The sequence below is a fragment of the Alexandromys fortis genome, unplaced genomic scaffold, assembly GCF_014885135.2.
Source record: "Alexandromys fortis isolate MF-2015 unplaced genomic scaffold, M_Fortis_MF-2015_v1.1 scaffold_146, whole genome shotgun sequence".
Classification (NCBI taxonomy): domain Eukaryota; kingdom Metazoa; phylum Chordata; class Mammalia; order Rodentia; family Cricetidae; genus Alexandromys; species Alexandromys fortis.
In genome coordinates, this window is record NW_026068042.1 from 1,860,469 (window position 1) to 1,878,862 (window position 18,394).

Sequence of the window (18,394 nt, forward strand, 5' to 3'; positions counted from 1 at the left end):
GCCTGTGACTTGGACAGACCAAAGACTTTGGGATTTACGAACTTCTGTCATCTCTAGCTTCTGGCAGGGAAAGGACTGTCAAAAGCGCGTGCCACTGCTACCGCCTAGCACCTTAGCCAGTTTTATCTCCTATTCTCACCACCGGCTTGAGTGGGGAGAGGGGTCAAAGGACTGCTTATAGGTGTTCTCTCCTACTTTGTAGGTTGCAAGAACCAGGCTCAGGTGGACTTGGAGGCAAGCGTGTCTCCCTACTGAGCCATTTCCTCTACCTCTAAACTTACGTTTTAACACCCTCCCCGAAATTGGAGGCCATTCTCATGCCCCCCAACCCCTGCAGCAAATGATATTGTCTCTACTCGTGAGGAAGACACAAAAGTCTATCATGGTCACCCAAACAAAGGTAAGCATCACCGCTGACTGTCATAGCCGGGTCAGACAGGTCTGGAATCTAACAGAGGCCGTATTCCCTCCAAAGGCTGGTGTAACAATGAATACACACCTGGTGGTGTCAACTCATTCTGGAGCACACAAGTTCAGTCTTACCTCACACTCACCACTGGTCTCACTGAGCCAAGGTCAATGTGACCAAAGGATCCATGCCCAGGCTGAAAGGGAGGATCAATTCTTGCTGACTCCAGCTCTGATGATGGTCAGTTTTCCTTGGGATATGGCCACACTATATCTCATACCTGTACGTTACTTTCTGTGTGCCACCTCTTTGCATTTCCCTTACACGGATGCCTGTGGTTGCAGGTAATACCCACGTGGACAGTTCAGGGTACTATAAATCACATCTACAGAGACTCCTTACCCAGGAAGCAACTGTCCCAGGTTCATTTCTGACGCCGTGATAAAATGCTCTGACAAAAAACAAATTTGGGAGAAAGTGGTTATTTTGCTCCAGGCTATAACTCAACATTACAGGGAAATCAAGGCAGGAACTTGAAGAAGCTAGCTAGTCACATTGTGACAGGGCAAGGCAGTGCAGAGGTTCCTCCATCTTGTATTCCTGCTGAGGCCGCTTCCAGGTTTAACTTTAATCTGATCTCCTTGATGGGGAATTCAATGAAAAACTACCCATCTCTATTCTAGGGACCAAAGATCAGGATGTCCCAGCTAACTTATCATTGCCTTTGTTAAAACCGTTTGTTTGTGCATACTGTTCTCCAGCTAACCATTCACCTCAGCTGCCTGTTTGAGCAGAACCCCCTTGGGCTGGCTAACCACTTATCTTAGCTTCTGTTAAAACTTCTTCCTTCAGAACTGCACACTCTGCACAGCCCTGACTGCAGCTGCCGGGGGAGGAGGAGTGCCTGGATGAGGTCTCTGCTCCTAAAAGCCTGTGGCCACACCTAGGCCCCTGCACACTTGGATACGGTCCCAGCCCGTCGGAATAAAGACTTTCAATTGGCTCAACACTGTGTCTGAGTGGTTCTCTCTGCTGGGCTTCTGTGGTGGTTGGAAAGAGAGTGGCCCCCAAAGAGAGTGGCACTATTAGAAGCTGTGGCTCTGTTGGAGTAGGCATGGCCTTGTTGGAGGAAGTGTGTCACTGTGGAGGAGGGCGTTGAGGTCTTCTATGTGCTTAAGCCATGCCCAGTGTCTCAGACCACTTCCTGTTGCCTGCAAGTCAAGATGTAAGAATTCCCAGCTCCTTCTCTAGCACCACATCTGCCTGCATGCAGCCTTGCTTCTTGCCTTGATGGTAATGGACCAAACCTCTGAACTGTAAGTGAGCCACCACGATGAAATGTTTTCCTTTATAAGAGTTGCCATGGTTATGGTCTCTCCCTAGCACTAGAAATCCTAAATAACACAGCTATAACAAAATCACATCCGCAGTCAAGAGCAGAGAAAAATGAATGCGTACATGCTTCATGCTCAGCTAGCTTTCTCAACTCTCATGCAGTCCAGCATCCAAATCCAGAGGATGGCACTGCCTGCTTTCAGGGTTGATCTTCCCACAGCAGCTAAGAATCAAGGCAAGTCCCTACAGCTATACCCATAGGCCAAACTCCTTATTAGAATTCTCCTCTCCAGTGATTCTAGATCATGATAAGCTGGTAAATGAAACAGGCTACCACAGTACCCCAAGTTCTTAGCATCTCTGAGGATGCTGATGGCTCCATTGACGACAGAGGTCTTGACGGTACCTTTACGGAAATGCCAGATAAGCAACCTGCCCACTCCACTCAGTAATGGGACTAGACACAGTACCTTCACCTGACTGGCTGGGACTGGTCTCTCAATTTAGTTCTGAATGGGAACTACTCGTTTCCTGAATTCTACTTCCTACCCTTCTTCAGTTCTCCTCCCAATGAGACATTTCCTAATCCCTACCTTAGAAAGTCCACCCTTTCCCACAGGTGGGTACTTGATCTTTATTTCCCCAAGTATCCTGCAGTCTTTATACCTTTCTTTTAAAATTTTTAATTACTAGTGAGTATATGGGAGCATATATCAGGTTCAGAGGACAACTCTGTACAGTTGGTTCTTGCTTCCACCTTTATGAGCGCCTTCACCCGCTGAGCCATCTTGCCAGCCCTCCTATACTCTTCAGATGCCTGCCACTTCAGGCTGGGGATGGGCAGAGGTAGCTTGGACACATGCTGCTGGAGGAGGAGGAGAAGGAGGAAGAGGAGGAGGAGGAGGAGGAGGAGGAGGAGGAGGAGGAGGAGGAGGAGGAGGAGGAGGAGGAGGAGGAGGAGAACAGTGGTACCATGCTGCTTCCAAGCCCTGCTCTGTCCACCACAGCACAGCTATCGCCAGGCTCCTGAATCGCCCAAGACAAGCTCACCTTGCCACTGAGTATTTCATTCCTTCCTAAGGCCACTTAGTCCAGTATCACACATGTAATGTTTATATTTCCTCCTATTTATAGTGCTCTTGAATCCACCCATGGGGAATCTATAACCCTAGCATTATTGAATCAAAGGTTCGTCCTAGCTCTGTTTTCATTATCAGGGCTCCACACGGACCGGAAATAGCTCTGTCTGAGTTACTGGGATGAGTGCTGCCACCCTGGAACACTCGCTTTCCAATCTCTATATTTATCTCCTAATAGAACTCATGTGTGTGTGTGTTCACTCAGCTTTATAATTCTTAGTGCATTAGAGAACTGCCGGGCAAGTCTGAGTCAGGAAAGGGCGAGGGGCTACAGTGATAAAGGAGAATGACTAGAGAAAGGTGATAAGGAGCAGGCACAAAAGTCTTTAGAGACAGAAGCTCAGAGAATTCTCCAGTGATCATGCTGGGACTAGGCTTGTGGTCCTGAACTTTCTTTCAAATGGGGAGGGGGGGTTCTTTAGAAATGATACAAAACAGTAAACATAGAATCAGATGGAATTGAGACATCTCAACGCCTAAGTTTTATTCTTCACAGGGCACATCCCCTACCTCCAAGAATCAAGGCTCTGATAATATAGCTGACGGAAAAACGTCAGAGTTTGCTCTTCTCATTTCCCAGTGATGACTGACACATTTGAGTCGTGTGTGTGTGTGTGTGTGTGTGTGTGTGTACATACATAACCGCACACCGGACAGTCACAAGGACGGATGCTCTATGTTGAACACAAAGGTAGCAAATTAGCTGTTATTAAAGAGGGAGAATAGATGGGCCAAGATGGTCTGACTCATTCTTTATATTCCAAATTCCCATAATCACTGACATTTTAGTCAATCAGCCTTGTATGACTTTCAACACAGAAAATCTTCCTGGGGATTTCTGTTCACAGTTAAAATGTTTGGGATCTCTCAAAGGAAAAATCTCAAAGGAGAAATTTAAACATATATTGCATGTATATAATGTATGTAATGAGACAAGATCTTACTATGTAGCCATGCCTGGCCTGGAACTCTATGAATAGACCAGGCTGACCTTGAATTCACAGAGATCCACTTGCCTCTTCCTCTTTAGTGCTGGGTTTAAAGATGTGCGCCACCACACCTGCCATGTTTTGTTTTGTAAGATTTATACTTATTTGTGTGGTGTAGGTGTGTGTGTGTGTGTGTGTGTGTGTGTGTGTATGTGTGTGTATGTGTCCCACCTGAGAGCAAGTGCCCCCAGAGGCCATAAGAGGGCATCAGATCCCCTGACACTGGAGTTACAGGTGATTGTGAGCTGTCTGACTTCAGTGCTGGGACTCAAATTCAGGTCCTCTGGAAAAGCAGTATACCCTCAGCCTCTGAGACATTTCTTCAACCTCTACATAAAGTAATTAAAAAAAAAACCTATAGGGGCTGGAGAGATGGCTCAGTGGTTAAGAGCACTGGCTGTTCTTCCAGAGGACTGGGTTCAGTTCCTAAACAGTAGCTCACAAATGTCTGTAACCCCGCTCCAGGTCTTTTTTTTTTTTTTTTTTTTTTTTTTTTTTTTTTTTGGTTTTTCGAGACAGGGTTTCTCTGTGGCTTTGGAGCCTGTTCTGGAACTAGCTCTGTAGACCAGGCTGGCCTCGAACTCACAGAGATCTGTCTGCCTCTGCCTCCCGAGTGCTCCGCTCCAGGTCTTTTGACACCCTCACACAGACATACATTGGCATACAAGGCCAAACACCATTGAACATAAAAATAATTAAACACACTCACAGCTAGGCAGTGGTGGTGCATACACTCGGGAGGCCGAGGCAGGTGACTGACTGTGCATTTGAGGCCAGCCTGGCCTATGGAGTGAGTTTCAGCTCAGCTAGGGCTACACAGAGAAACCCTGGCTCAAAACCCTATCCCCCTCCACTCCCTCCCCCCCCCCAAAGAAAACTATAAAATTAAAATCTTCTCTTTGAAAATAAGAATGTTTGTTGAGGGGCTAACTTTTTGCTCTGTTGATTGAGTGCCTGCCTGCCTGCCTGCCATACTCCCACACTTGGAGCCTGGTTTAGGTGTGCAGACACATATCTATAGTCCCAGCACCAGGAGACACCGGTAGGAGGATGAGACATTGATAGGCATCTTCAAGTGGGAGGCCAGCCTGAGATAGATACATCAGACCCTGTCTGGGTGGGTAATTACGATCGTTCCTGCCTGAGGTCAGCACAGTTCAGCATGGAGCAGCCGCTCCTGCCTCAGATGCATTTGGTGCCCCTGAGCTGCGCACAGTTCCAGGCACACAGCAGTCCACATTGGAGCCACAGTCAGCAGTTTAATTCTGAGACTGAGCATGCAGCACAGAAACTCTTTTTATCCAAGTTACAGCCAAATCTGACACACAGAGCACTGCACAGTCTGAAAACACCTCTCTGTATGGTGGCAGAAATCCACTCTGCTCTCCCGCCTGACCAAGTCTGATTCCTGCCCAGGCAGGAAGAGCTGAGCCAAGGGCATGGTCTCAGCTACTTTCCTCCAGATCCCAAGCGGGAACAGAAGCATCCAGTCCCATAAAAGCCATTGAAATGCTTTAAAGCCAGAGTTTGAAGTGGTGGTACAGTCCCAGGAAGCCGTGCTTTAAAATGACACAGCCTTTTTTTTTTTTTGCCACTATTGCTGAAACAGGAAATCTCTCTACAGCACGCCACCAACAAACAGCAAAAATCTGCGTTAAACTCTGTTTTTTCTCTGTTTAAAATTAAGCTCTCTCAGGTTTTACGTGGAGTTTGTTACCACTCTGTTAATGGAGCAGTGGGCTGCGTTCTGCCACCCGGCTAGCTTTACCCAAAATAGTTACAAGGAAACTGTATTCTTTTAAAACACTGCTTGACCCATTACCTCTAGCTTCTTACTGGCTAATTCTCACATCTTGATTAACCCATTTCTAATAATCTGCATATCACCATGAGGTGTGGCTTATCGGGAATATTCTTAACATGCATCCATCTTGGAGAGGAGAGCTATGGCGTATGTCTCACTGCCTTCCTCCTCCCAGCATTCAGTTCTGTCTACTCTGCCTATCTAAGCTGCTGTCCTATCAAAGGCCAAGCAGTTTCTTTATTAATTAACCAATGAAAGCAACAGATAGACAGATGACCCACCTCCATCATCTGGGAAAACAAACAAACAAACACACAAACAAGTTGCATACTATCAGCAACCATAAAAGGAAATATTTTTAACTTTATAGTTTAGGAAACTCTTTCAAAGATTTTCTTTCATTTAATCCCAACAAGAACACTGTGTGTGTGTGTGTGTGTGTGTGTGTGTGTGTGTGTGTTACATTTTCTCCTCAATTTATATGGGAGAAACTGACCTTAGTTAGATGTGCCTAAGCACATCTGGCTGGCTGAGGAGAGAGAAAGGTGGGCTGGGACTCAGGTGTCAGCACTGATAGAGGGGGAACTACAGTGGGCAAGCACATCTACTTACCCAGGCTAGGCAGAGTGGAGGGTGGAGAACAGGGCGGAGCTACTTGAGGGGCTCACCTCAACTGCTCCTCTCCCTTCCTCGCCTGTCTTTCAGTTCCACCCCTCATCTGCAGAACTGAAAGGAATTTGCTCCAAAGAGATAAGATCTTGAATAAACCAGGATGGGTGAAGCCCTGGCTGGGGAAGTGCTTCTGTGCTGGGTCCTGTCTGTCTCTGTAGAGGGCTCCCAGCTCCTGAAACAGCCAGCTGAGCTGTGCTGCAGTCACATAATCTCAGGGGAGGGGAGGTTCAGGCACTAGTCTGCAGCCTTTCATGTAAGGGCCAAATGAAATGGTTTACAGTTCACGTTTTTTTTTTAAAGAGGATTTTTTGTTTTGTTTTGTTTTTTTAAAGATTTATTTATTTATTATGTATACAACATTCTGCCTCGATGTATGCCTGCACGCCAGAAGAGGGCGCCAGATCTCAGTACAGATGGTTGTGAGCCACCATGTGGTTGCTGGGAATTGAACTCAGGACCTCTGGAAGAGCAGCCAGTGCTCTTAACCTCTGAGCCATCTCTCCAGCCCACAGTTCACGTTTTGTTCCTGTTCAAAAGGAAAATACCTTTCCTGGGACTTCACCAATCCTTCTCTAGACATACATGTCTGTGCTGAAGAGAAGAGAGACTTGGTTCAGGGCAGAGCGGCCCTCCCGGCCTTTCCCTTCCCTGCAGTAAGAACACTTTAGATTTTCAGTAGAGAGCAGGAGAAGAGAAGAGGTTGGGAGGAAGCTTAGTGGATTTTAAAAAAAAAAAAAAAAAAAGAAGCCCAGGTGGGTATTCTGTTACAGAAAGACAAATATATAAAACAAGATTTAAAGAAAATACACAGGCTGGACTTTACAAAATTTAAATCTTCTATCCATTTTCTTTATATTATTTTTAATGATGTTGAATGGACTTTTTAGTTTTCGTTGTCTTTTTTTTTTTTTTTTTAACCTGGCCTGGCCTGAACCTTCTTCACTGTAGCTTTATAAACGTCCTATCCACAAGCTACACAGACATAATGGCACATCCCTTTGATCCCAGCACTGGAGAGGTAGAGGCAGGTGGAACTCTATGAATTCTAGGTCTGCCTGGTCTATATAGTGAGTCCCAGGCCAGCCAGGACTATGTAGTGAGATCCTGTCTCAGGCAGAAAAAAGAAAGGAAGGAAAGCCAGTCTATTCGGCGAGCTTTTCAGCTGCTCCCTGGTTTCCCCTCATAGTTAAAAATACCAGCTTGGAAATCTGGCAAGTCACATTTTGTTCTTGCCCTTCCCCGTGGGCACCCACCCCCAAGCCTTTGAGCCTTCGGCCAGAGCCCTGCAAACACTCCCACTCCAGCACCGATCTCCCTAAACCAGAGCCATCCCCTCCCTGCTGCCTCCCGAGCACACAAAGTATTGCTGAGAGAAAAAAAAAAAAAAAGAAAGAAAGAAAGAAAGAAAGAAAGAAAGAAAGAAAGGAAGAAAAAACGGCGGGCACGATGATCCCCCAGAAGGCATTTTGACGGTTGTTATTGACTTGTGATGGTACGGGCCCTGACAGGCCATCAGTATGTGAGAATTACAGTCAGCAGAGGCAGAAGCGACTGCAAACACCCTAGCTGAGAAAGGGGGAGGCTCTGCTCCATCTGTTCCATTTAGAGGGAGCTTTGCTCTCAGGCAGTGTGAGGAATGACTAAAAAGAGCTTTGTCCTTGAATTCCTCGTGAGCCAAAGGCAAAAGGTTCTAGAGCCTTAGGTGGTACATTCAGAAAGAACGTGTCTTTGTGTGTGCCAGGGGAAATGATACACACATATACACTTGACTAGGGAGGGTGTGTTTATTTTTTAAAAATTATATATATAATATATATATTATATATTTCAAGTATATATATATTTGAACCAGTGTTGAAGGCTGAAGCCAGAGCCTTGTATTTGCTAGGCAAGGTGCTGCCTATCACTGAACTAAATTCCTAACCCCTCTTTGTCACTTAAAGGATTAAAAAGCTCATGGTTCCAAAACAAAACAAAACAAAAAATCCCCACAGGCGAGGAGTCTGGCAGTTGGTAGTGTGTTTGTCCATCTACATACACAAGGAGCTGGATGACCTGAGTACTACGTAAAACTGGGTGTGTGCTTATGAACATCTTTAATTCCAGCCCTGGGGAGTTGGAGGCAGAAGATCAGGAATTCAAGACCTCCTTCAGCAATAGTCTGAGGCTAACCTGGACTAGTGAGGCCCCAGCCTGAGCTAGTGAGGCCCGGAGACAATCATGGCACAGCAACAAATACCCAAAACCACAAAAATGTAAATGTCTAACAAAAAAAAAAGTGAAAATCACCTGCCTCCTTTAGGCAAATATGAGATAATTCCTGTAAAAGGCTAGTCAGCAGCTGGAAGGTGGGTGATCCTTTCAGAAGACTGGAGTCACCGCCACCCATAACTCCAGCTCCAGGAGATCCAGCATCCTCTTCAGGGCATAGGTACTCATGGTATACATTCACACACTCACGCATCCATGTAAATAAAAATAAATGGGCTGGAGAGACGGCTCGACAGTTAAGAGCACCAGCTGCTCTTGCAGAGGACCAGGGTTCGGTTCTCGGTACCTACATGCCAACTCACAACCATCTGTAGCTCCAGCTCCAGGACATCTAATACCTTCTTCTGACTTCCACGGACACTGCCTGCACATGGTACATGCATACACACACACACACACACACACACACACACACACACACACATATATATGCTGCAAAGAAACACTCATACAAATACAAAAATTACATCTTAAAAGTAATTTAAGTTAGCTGGGCTTGGTGGTGTACTCTTTCAGTCTCGGCACTCAAGAGGCAAAGGCAGGTAGATCTCTGTGAGTTCAAGGTCAGCCTGGTCTATGAAGTAAGTTCCAGAACAGCCAAGGCTGTTACACAGAGAAACCCTGTGTTGAAAAAGAAAAAGCAAACAAATAAAAACAAACAAACAAAAACTAATTAAAAACATAGTTTTTGAGAAAAGATTAATTATCTTTTCTTTGTAATGGGAGAGGAAAAATATTAAACTCAGGAAAGTCTGTTTCTCTTACACAGAGAGAGAGACAAGTATTGTGAAACTGGAGATTACAAGATGGTTCAGCAGATATAGGTGCTTGTCCCTTAGCCTGATGACCTAAATTTCATACCTGGAACACATATGATAGACAAAGAGTTTTTTTTTTGCTTTCCACATATGCACTGTGATATGTAAATATGCACCCCCATACACTCACATTCACGAACACACACACACACACACAAACACACTAAATAAAAATATTAAGGGGGTAGCAGAGGTGGAGAGTTGGCTTAGCTGTCTTCCGACCTTGGTTGTAGACACCTTTAATCCAAGCACTCAGGAGGCAGAGGCCAGCAGATCTCTGTGAGTTCCAGGACAGCTGAGAGTACATCTAGACTCTGTCTCAAAAACGAAATAAAACAAAACAAACAAACAAAATAACAACAACAAAAAAGCACTGAGTTCAATTCCTAGCACCCGTGTCTGATAGTTTTATATCAAGTTGACACAAGCTGGAGTCATCTGAGAGGAGGGAGCCTCAACTGAGAAAACGCCTCCATAAGATCAGGGTGTCAGCAAGCCTTTTGGACATTTTCTTAATTACTGATTCCTGTAGAGAGGGCCCAGCCCATTGTGGGTGGGGTCACCCCTGGGCTGGTGGTCCTGTCCTGAGTTCTTTTTTGTTTTGTTTTTTGTTTTGTTTTGTGGATGTGTAGTTTTTCAATACAGGGTTTCTCTGTGTAACCCTGATTGTCCTGGAACTCGTTCTGTATGTAGATCAGGCTGGCCTTAGACTCACAGAGATCTGCCCGCCTCTGCCTCCCAAGTGCTGGGATTAAAGGCTTTTATGGCCATGCCTGGTTTAATTCTGAATTCTCTAAGAAAGCAGACTGAACAAGTCAGTAAGCAGCATCCCATCATGCCTCTGTAACAGCTCTGGCCTCCAGTTTCTTGCCCTGTTTGAGTTCCTGTCCTGAGTTTCTTTGATAATGAACAGTGATGTGGAAATATAAGCCAAATGAACCCTCTTCTCCCCAAGCTGGTCACGGTGGTGGTTCATCACAGCAATAGTGACCCTAAGACAGTGGTTTACGACATCTGTGACTTCAGGTCTAGGAGCTCTGACATGCTCTCTGACTTGAAGGGTTCCCGGAACACATGTAGTTCACAGACATACATGTAGGCAAAACACACATATATGTAAAATATAAATTGTAACAGGGTCCCAGCTCTTAATAGGCCTTAGACCTTAGCACAACTGATTCCACGATGAATGTACCATTCAGGCCATAAAACTCTGCACATAGACAGCTCCACCGTCCAGAATTAGAACAAAGATCTAATCCATCAAATCCGTAGTTCTGGGAAAGTCCCAAAGTGAACTAACCTTGCCTTTTGGCTTTTATAATCCTGCTTCTGGCTAACTGTTCTTGTTAACTGAAGCGTGTCGACCCAGGACATGGTTTGTGTCCTGTAAAGCACACCCTGAGAAAGACTGGGGGACACTGGGATTCTGAACACCCTCTGTAGTCACCGGCCAGCTAACTGTACTGGCTGAAATCTGTGTCTGAACAGTTTTTTTCTGGTGGATGTCCCACAACAAAATAAAATTAATAAAAAATAAATAAATTATGAAGCTGACTGTAATAACCTGGGTCCCTGATAATTTTATCAGGCCATACAATAGAAAAGCCAGCCATCTCCTCATGAAGGGCATTCTTCTTTTGGTATGATTTTTCAAGTTTTTATTTTACTTTTAAGTCTCTCTCTCTCTCTCTCTCTCTCTCTCTCTCTCTCTCTCTCTCTCTCTCTCTGTGTGTGTGTGTCTGTCTGTCTGTCTGTGTGTGTGTATGTATGTGTGTATGTATGTAGTATGTGCAAGTGACCCCAGAGGCCAGAGAAGCATTGGTTCCCTCTGGAGCTAGGGTTACAGTGTGCGGTGCCTGATGTGGGTGCTGGGAACTGAACTCCAGTTCTCCAGAAGAACAGTGAATCCTCTTAACTGCTGAGCCATCTCTCCAGCCATCCAGTGTTTTCTGAACAATGCTGTCTACTTCAGAGGGCTCCAGAATGGCTCTTAATAATTTGCTATTGTCCTTTATGCAGTTATGTGTTGTGGGATAATCTGTTTGTACACTGTGAAGATGTGTCTTTGCCAAGGCACCTTCTGATTGGTTTAATAAAGAACTGAACAGCCAGTAGCAAGGCAGGAGAAGGTAGGCGGGACTTCCAAGGAGAGAAAGGAAGAGGAGATGAATCTAGGCCTTCAGAGACTTGGACCAAGTCAGACACACAGAATGGAGTAGAGGTTAAAAAAAAGTCACATGGCAAAATGCAGATTAACAGGTGCAGGTTAATTTAAATTATAAGAGCTAGTTGGGGACAAGTCTAAGCCAAGCTTTCACAATTAATAAGATGTCTCCGTGTCATTATTTGGGCATTGGTGGTACAAAGAAGGACTTACTACATTTGGTGCCCAACATGTGGTACATAAATCCACACAGGGCCTGAGAAAGCTGAAAATAAAATGTTCTGAACACAGCATTGGACCTGGCTTCCTGGTGACTTGGTCTTTCAGTGCTGGGGGCATGCAGAGGTGCAGCTCTTTTAAAGTGCACCGGAGCACTTGAACAGCTGGCTGCTGCATCAAGGACACAGCGGCTTCCTAGAGCTGGGACACATAGGTGTGACTGGGTGGTTGGAAGTGGCTGGAAGCCACTGGGTCTGTCAGGCCAGATGGGGCAGAGACCACCATCAGCACAATGTCCTAAGCGGAGACTCGGCAGTCAGAGAAATGCAGGAGATGCACACACACACAGACACACACTCATGGAGAAACATATACGCAGATATACCCACAGACACAGATGCACGCACACGCACACACAGAGACATATACACAGATACACACAGACATATACACAGATATACACACAGACACATATGTGTGTGCGCATGCACACACACACAAAGATGGTGAAGAAAGAAAAAAATGGGTATAGACAGTCATTGAAAAATAAATAAGATAATTTTAAAAATAATAAGGTCTATAAAAAAGAGTAAAGTAATATAAAAAGTATAAGTCACATAAGGACAGGAAACATACAGGGCCTCTGGATCCTGAATGGTGCTTTATCGAGTGAATTATTTGGATGTTGATGAAGGACAAATAGTGCTGGGAGACATTGAACTGTAGAGAAAACTGCTAAACTAAACCAACCTATATATTTTTAGAATGTCTTCCCTTCAGAATGGAAGTCAGGAAATATGTTGCATTTGGGGCCAGTATGCCATCCAAACTGGACAATGAAGACACAAAAGAAGATGACTGTTGAATTTTGTCAAGACAAGGTGGGACAATTCTTCAAAATTGCTGCTTCACAGAAAAGTCTGTCAGACATTCTAGAGCTGTAGGCAGAAGATGGATGCCTCAACATAGGAACGTTGGATAACTGTCCAGAAAACTAGCTATTTCTGTCATTTCTATAGTTTTGGAATTTGCTTGCTCTGCACTTCCTGTTTAGTCAGATTATTTTATCCTCCTCGGGTCTCTGATGGGGTTAAAGAATAGATAGTTATAGTTTTACCATTTTCTTTGCTACCAAATTCAAAAAAGGAAACTTACAAAAGGGTTAAAATGTTTATAAAGGCTGAGAGGCATAAAAACTTGAGTTGTTTACCTAAGAAAATATTTTAAGGTCTAAATATTTTTCAGTTGGTAATACAAGTTATGATAGAAAGTGGGTTAGGTATAAAACTTTGGACTCATCAAGATAGGATCGATAATAGAGCAATTTCTCCAAATTTTCCAAATACAAATGGCCTGGACATTGTGAATGTAATTCTTACTCGCTAATTGTTCTTATTGTATATAGTTTTACTGTATTAGAGATAAAAAAAATCTTTTCTTTTTATTTAGACAAAAGGGGCAAATGTTGCGTGATACTCAATTACACTGTGATCCCCAAGTTTGCATTTGTAATAATTAAATAAAATAAACCTTGGGTCTGAGGCTGAGTTAGCAACTAGTTGATAGAAAGTAGTCATCGTCAGTCAGAGAGTGTCTGGAAGACCTTAGAGAGACACACAGGAAGTGGTAGGGAGGGGCTTTGAATGGCGTGGGTCTTTTTGTTTTGGCAAATTGGAAGGATGTTCTCTTCTGAGACTGTCAAAAAGAGAAGATCAGCTAGTTGCTATTCAACCCCCCTATGCTGGCAGGTTTTCAGTCCAGCCTTGGACTCCTGAGTCTTACTGATGAATAGGATGATAGAGATTTAATTGTAAGCTATATTTTGGGGCAGCAACCTAGACAGTGCCGTGGTAAACAGAATCCCCAGGGCCGCTGCCATAGAAACAGGCCGGTAGCTGCCGCATTTGCTGGTGAAATAGCAGTAGAATAACGCAGCCTCTGTGCCGATGAAAACATGACAGTTAGGAATGAACAGACAAAACCATGAGCAACTTGGTAGTGACTGTAAAACACTATCTCAAGGAAAGGCTGGCTATCTGGTGACTTAGATACAACAGAGAATTCCTCACTCTTCTGGGAAGTTTCAGTTTAAGGTGCTGGCAGACTTGAGATCTGATAAGACTCTGTTTCCTGGTTTGTGGACATTCACTTTCTTCTTGTGTTTTCGTGTAGTGAAAGGTTGAAGGGCTTATCTCTATTACTTAGCCTGGGCACTAATCTCATTCCCCCTAAAAGCCCTCTCAAATATTGTCAACAAGGTGGCCAGCTTTTCAACCTGTGAATCAGAGGGAGAAGGTATAAATATATAGTTCCTTTATATGTGTAGAGTGTAGGTGCAATTGTCTGTATATGTGTCTGTCTGTAAGTGTGGAGGCCAGAATCAGATCTTCCTCCGTTCCTTTATGTGTGGTGATATCTTGTTTGTACTCTAACAAATAAAGCTTGCCTGAAGATCAGAGGGCAGAGCTGGCCACTGGCTGACCATAGAAGTCTAGAGGTCTGTACAGACAGACAGGAAGAGATACGGCTGTGCAGAGAGAGAAATATAAGGTGGGAGGAGACAGTAGTTTGACCCTTTTTTCTGCTGAGGAATTAGTAAGGTAAGAGTTATCTGTGGCTTGCTCCTTTCTCTCTCTGATCTTTCAGCATCTGTCCTAATATCTGGCTCCGGGTTTTTAATTATTAAGACCAATTAGAACTTGTGTAACAATTGTGCCCAACTTTATGGTGTGAATTCACGAAAAAGCCACTTGTCTGTGACTTTGCAGTCATTGGCACTCATGGGGGCTCCCACCAAAGTCACCACCCTGCCAGCTAGGTTTTCTTTTCTGTTTTTCTCCAAACCTCTGCTTTTCATTTGGTCAGATATAACTTGCCAAAAGGGAACTTCCCAAAATTAGGGTTGGGGAAGGGCATTGTTTCTGTCTTTTCAGGAGAATAAAGGTATCCAGCTAAGGAATCTGAAGACCACTGGTCAAATGAGACATCTGAAGAAAAGGACAAATCATCCAGAGAAAATGTCCCAAGAAAAGAAGTAATTTGACCATTGGCATATCACATTTCCAACAGGACAAAATTTCATAAATCTTTCCAAATATCACATTTCCAGCAGGGACTCTCTGGTGAGGGTCTTTCCAAGTAAGAAAATGGGGAGCTAGAAAGATGGTTCAACATTTATGAGCACAGACCGCTCCTGCAGAGGGTTTGAGTTTGGTCCTGAGTACCCACATTGGGGGGGTTACTCATAACCAGTCCAGCTTTAGGGATCTGACACCCTTTTCTGACCTCTGTGGCACTAGGCTCACATGTACCCACCCCACACAGATACACAGTTGAAAATGAAAATAAAAGGCAGGGCACGGTGGTATATGCCTTTCATCTCAGCACTCAGAAGGCAGAGGCAAGCATAGGTGAATCTTTGTGAGTTCAAGGAGAAGACTTGTCTACAGAGCAAGTTCTAGGACAGCCAGGAGGTATATAGAGAAACCTTTTCTCGATAAGCAAATAAACAAAAAGAACCAAAATAAATAAATGATTAAATAAATAAAATATAAGCATACATGCAAAAAGATAACCGACATATAATGGTCATTACTGTTCAAAAACTAGAAAACAGCAGGATCTTTTTTCTTTGTAATCTGAGTGACACCCAGAGCAGGGGGACCTTGAATCAGCAAGTTTGGCAGAGGGATACAGGTTGGGAAGTAGCCATGAGCCAAGAAAGGACAGGTCAGCCAGGGTTTGGGAACGCTGCAGGATCAAGGTCCACAAAGCCCAAAGCAGGGTAAGGGGAAGTCAGCTGTGGCAGGAGACTTGCTGAGGCCTGCCCCAGAAACAAAGCCCTTTCTCTTCTCACTTACTCCATTTTGCCTGGCAAGCGTGCCTCTACCCCAGGGCCTGGCGTGGATTTGGAGTCGGAAGGAGAGGACAGTATGGCTTTTAAGTCAGACAGATAGCAGGGATATGATTTTTCCAGGGGGTTCCTCTCTCTTAGCGAGGCTGAAGTCTGATTCATAGGTAAACCAACCTTGCACAATGGCTTTAAAGAGTGACTGCCGTTTTTGACCAGACCATCAGGCAGTTTTCTAATGAATTTCATTCAGAATTGTGCTACTTAACATTAGGTGCACATTAGACTCATTAGGTGTAACTTAGAAAAAATACTAGTGCCAATGCCCTACATGAATTAAATTCTTCAGGTGGTCTGAGGGCTAAGTATTGATGTGTTTTACAAACGTCTCAGGTGATTCTAGTAAGTAGCCACACAGTTGGAACCACTGGTTTGAACATTTGAAAAGTTTAAATCAACTAATTTTTTTAGAGATGGTTTTATGTAGCCTAGGCTAGCCTTGAACTTCTGATCCTTTTTGATTTCATTTTCTGATGTGGTATACCCTTCTGTAGGCTGTGAATATGTCTTCTTACCATTGGTTAGTAAAGAAGCTGATTTGGCCAATAGCCAGGCAGAAGATAACTAGGTAAGAAATCCAAGGGGAGGGGAGTGGGGGAAGGGGAGTGGAGTCAGGGAGACACCAGCAGCTGCTGGAGAATCCACATGTGAGATAACAAGCCTCGAGCTTCGTGGTAAAATATAAACTAGAAATGACTTAATTTAAGATGTAAAAGCTAGTTAGTAAGCCCGAGCTAATAGGCCAAACAGTTTGTAATTACTATTAACCTCAGAGTGGATATTCAGAAACTAATAGACGGGAGAAAGACTTCCACTTACAATGTCCCAAGTGCTGGAGTTACAGGCATGCACCATCATGCCTGGCTTAGTCAATTTTAAACAGGATTGTTTAATGTGATTCTTTAATACATAATGAAATTATTTTCAGGGCATATTGTCTTCATAGAACTTTCTCGGTACTAATTCGATGACAAACCTGTAGTTGATTTATTCTTCTAAATGTCTGTTGAAACGTTGTACTGTCATTGCCTTTGTCCACATCACATCCCATGCAGGTCTGGCAGAGTAATCCCATGCCCCTTTGCCTTTATGTTGTGTTGTCTGGGGCAGCCTGTCAGGCCCTGAGCTTATGGGGAAAGATTCCAGGGCATCTTATTGTCATGAGACTTTGGTTGGTCTGTGGTAATTCAACAAGGAAATCAGTGTGGGCTTCACAATAATTAGTAACAAGAGCCTCTTCCTGTTTCATTTGAGCAAAAGGTTAAAAGTATTACATCCTCTATAGTATCTTAGGCCTCTTGCTAAAAAAAAAAAAAGTACATTTATTGTGTATTTCTGTGTCTGTGTACCACGTGCATACAGGAGCCTATACAGAGGCCAGAAGAGGTGTCCAATCACAGATGGTTGTGAGCAGCCCTGGGAGGTCTGGAAACCGAACCCAGGTCCTCTGCAGGAGCAGCAAGTTCTCTTGACCCGCCAAGCCATCTATCTCTCCAGCCCCTTAGGCTTCAATTTAAGATCGTTTTTTAAGGCCTTAAAGACGGCAAGAAAGGAAGAAGACTCATTGATGTACAGAATTGGGAGTCTCGGTGTAATTTAAAGTCACGAATTCGACCAATTCTTGAGACTAAAATCTTCCCAAGATCACACAGCAGGACAGACCCGAAGATGGGTCTGAAGACTGGGAGACGGGTCTAGAATTGGAAGCTTTATTCCTAAATCCTTTCTGATAAAGGTGGCCACCTGGCCATTTTACTATCTCTGAGCGATGTCTTTTTTTTTTTTTTTTTTTTCTTTTCACTTCATGAACTGACTTTCTGCAGTCAGGCTTCTCAGACTGTCCTGTAGTTCTCATCAGTCCTGCTAACTCTGGGGTATTTTCTGTTGATTCGCGCATCACCATTGACGTGCATTACTAAATGATTGTTGGTGTCCAGGCTCTAATACGAATCACCGAAACAGAAGCGGCCTCTGCTCAGCGGAGGGCCCACTTGGAATGAAGTCTAGGAGCCAGTCTATTGGGTTGCACTTCTGAGCTCGGTATTGTCTATGCTTAGACTGGTAGGAAATGTACCCAGGTAAGAAAGGAATGTCAGGTGGATTCGGGGACTTGTCCAAGCTTTCCTAGGAGCTAATGGAAGGAAGGACCGGTTTGCATGTCACGGAAGATTCGAGAAATGGGCCTCTGGCCCAAGGGCTGCACAGAGGGTGACTAGCCAGTCTAACCAGACTTAATCTAGCACAGGGTCCGCCCGAGGTCGCTTGTGTAGGATGCAGGCGGGACACAGGAGCGGCCAGTGGGAGAGGCAGAGGAGCGGAGGAGAGCGATCGAGACGGAGAGAGGAGAGAAAGCAGCGAGGGAGGAGCTGCAGCAGACGCGGCGGCGGAACCGCCAGCTGAGAGCTCAAAGAAGAAAGGCTCGAGGCAGGGGGCGGGGATAGTGGGCGGGACCGGGGCGGGGCCTGGGCGCCATTCGGAGAACTACAGAGGGAGGCGGAGTCGACCGGTCGGGGAAGGAACGTAAGGGGCGGAGCCTGGGGGGAACCCGGGACAAACTACAGGAGGTGGAGTCGGCGGGCCGGGGGAGGAGCCTGAGTAAGGGCGGTGCCTAGGGGAGAGGGGCGGAACTACCGGAGGTAGAGTTGCAGGGCAAGGGGGAGG

The 18,394-nt window shown here is 44.8% G+C and overlaps 1 long non-coding RNA gene across 3 annotated transcripts; it reads left to right on the forward strand.

Annotated features, from left to right (window-relative positions):
* The first annotated feature begins 10,913 nt into the window (after positions 1 to 10,913).
* Positions 10,914 to 18,141, forward strand: LOC126515948 (uncharacterized). Of its 3 annotated transcripts, XR_007595954.1 has the most exons (6): positions 10,914 to 11,080; positions 12,588 to 12,704; positions 14,265 to 14,423; positions 14,757 to 15,840; positions 16,228 to 16,301; positions 17,096 to 18,141. It is a non-coding gene; the product is annotated as an uncharacterized lncRNA (long non-coding RNA). The 3 variants fall into 3 exon arrangements; XR_007595952.1 differs by having other exon boundaries at positions 14,265 to 15,840; XR_007595953.1 differs by having other exon boundaries at positions 14,265 to 14,945.
* Positions 18,142 to 18,394: the final 253 nt, after the last annotated feature.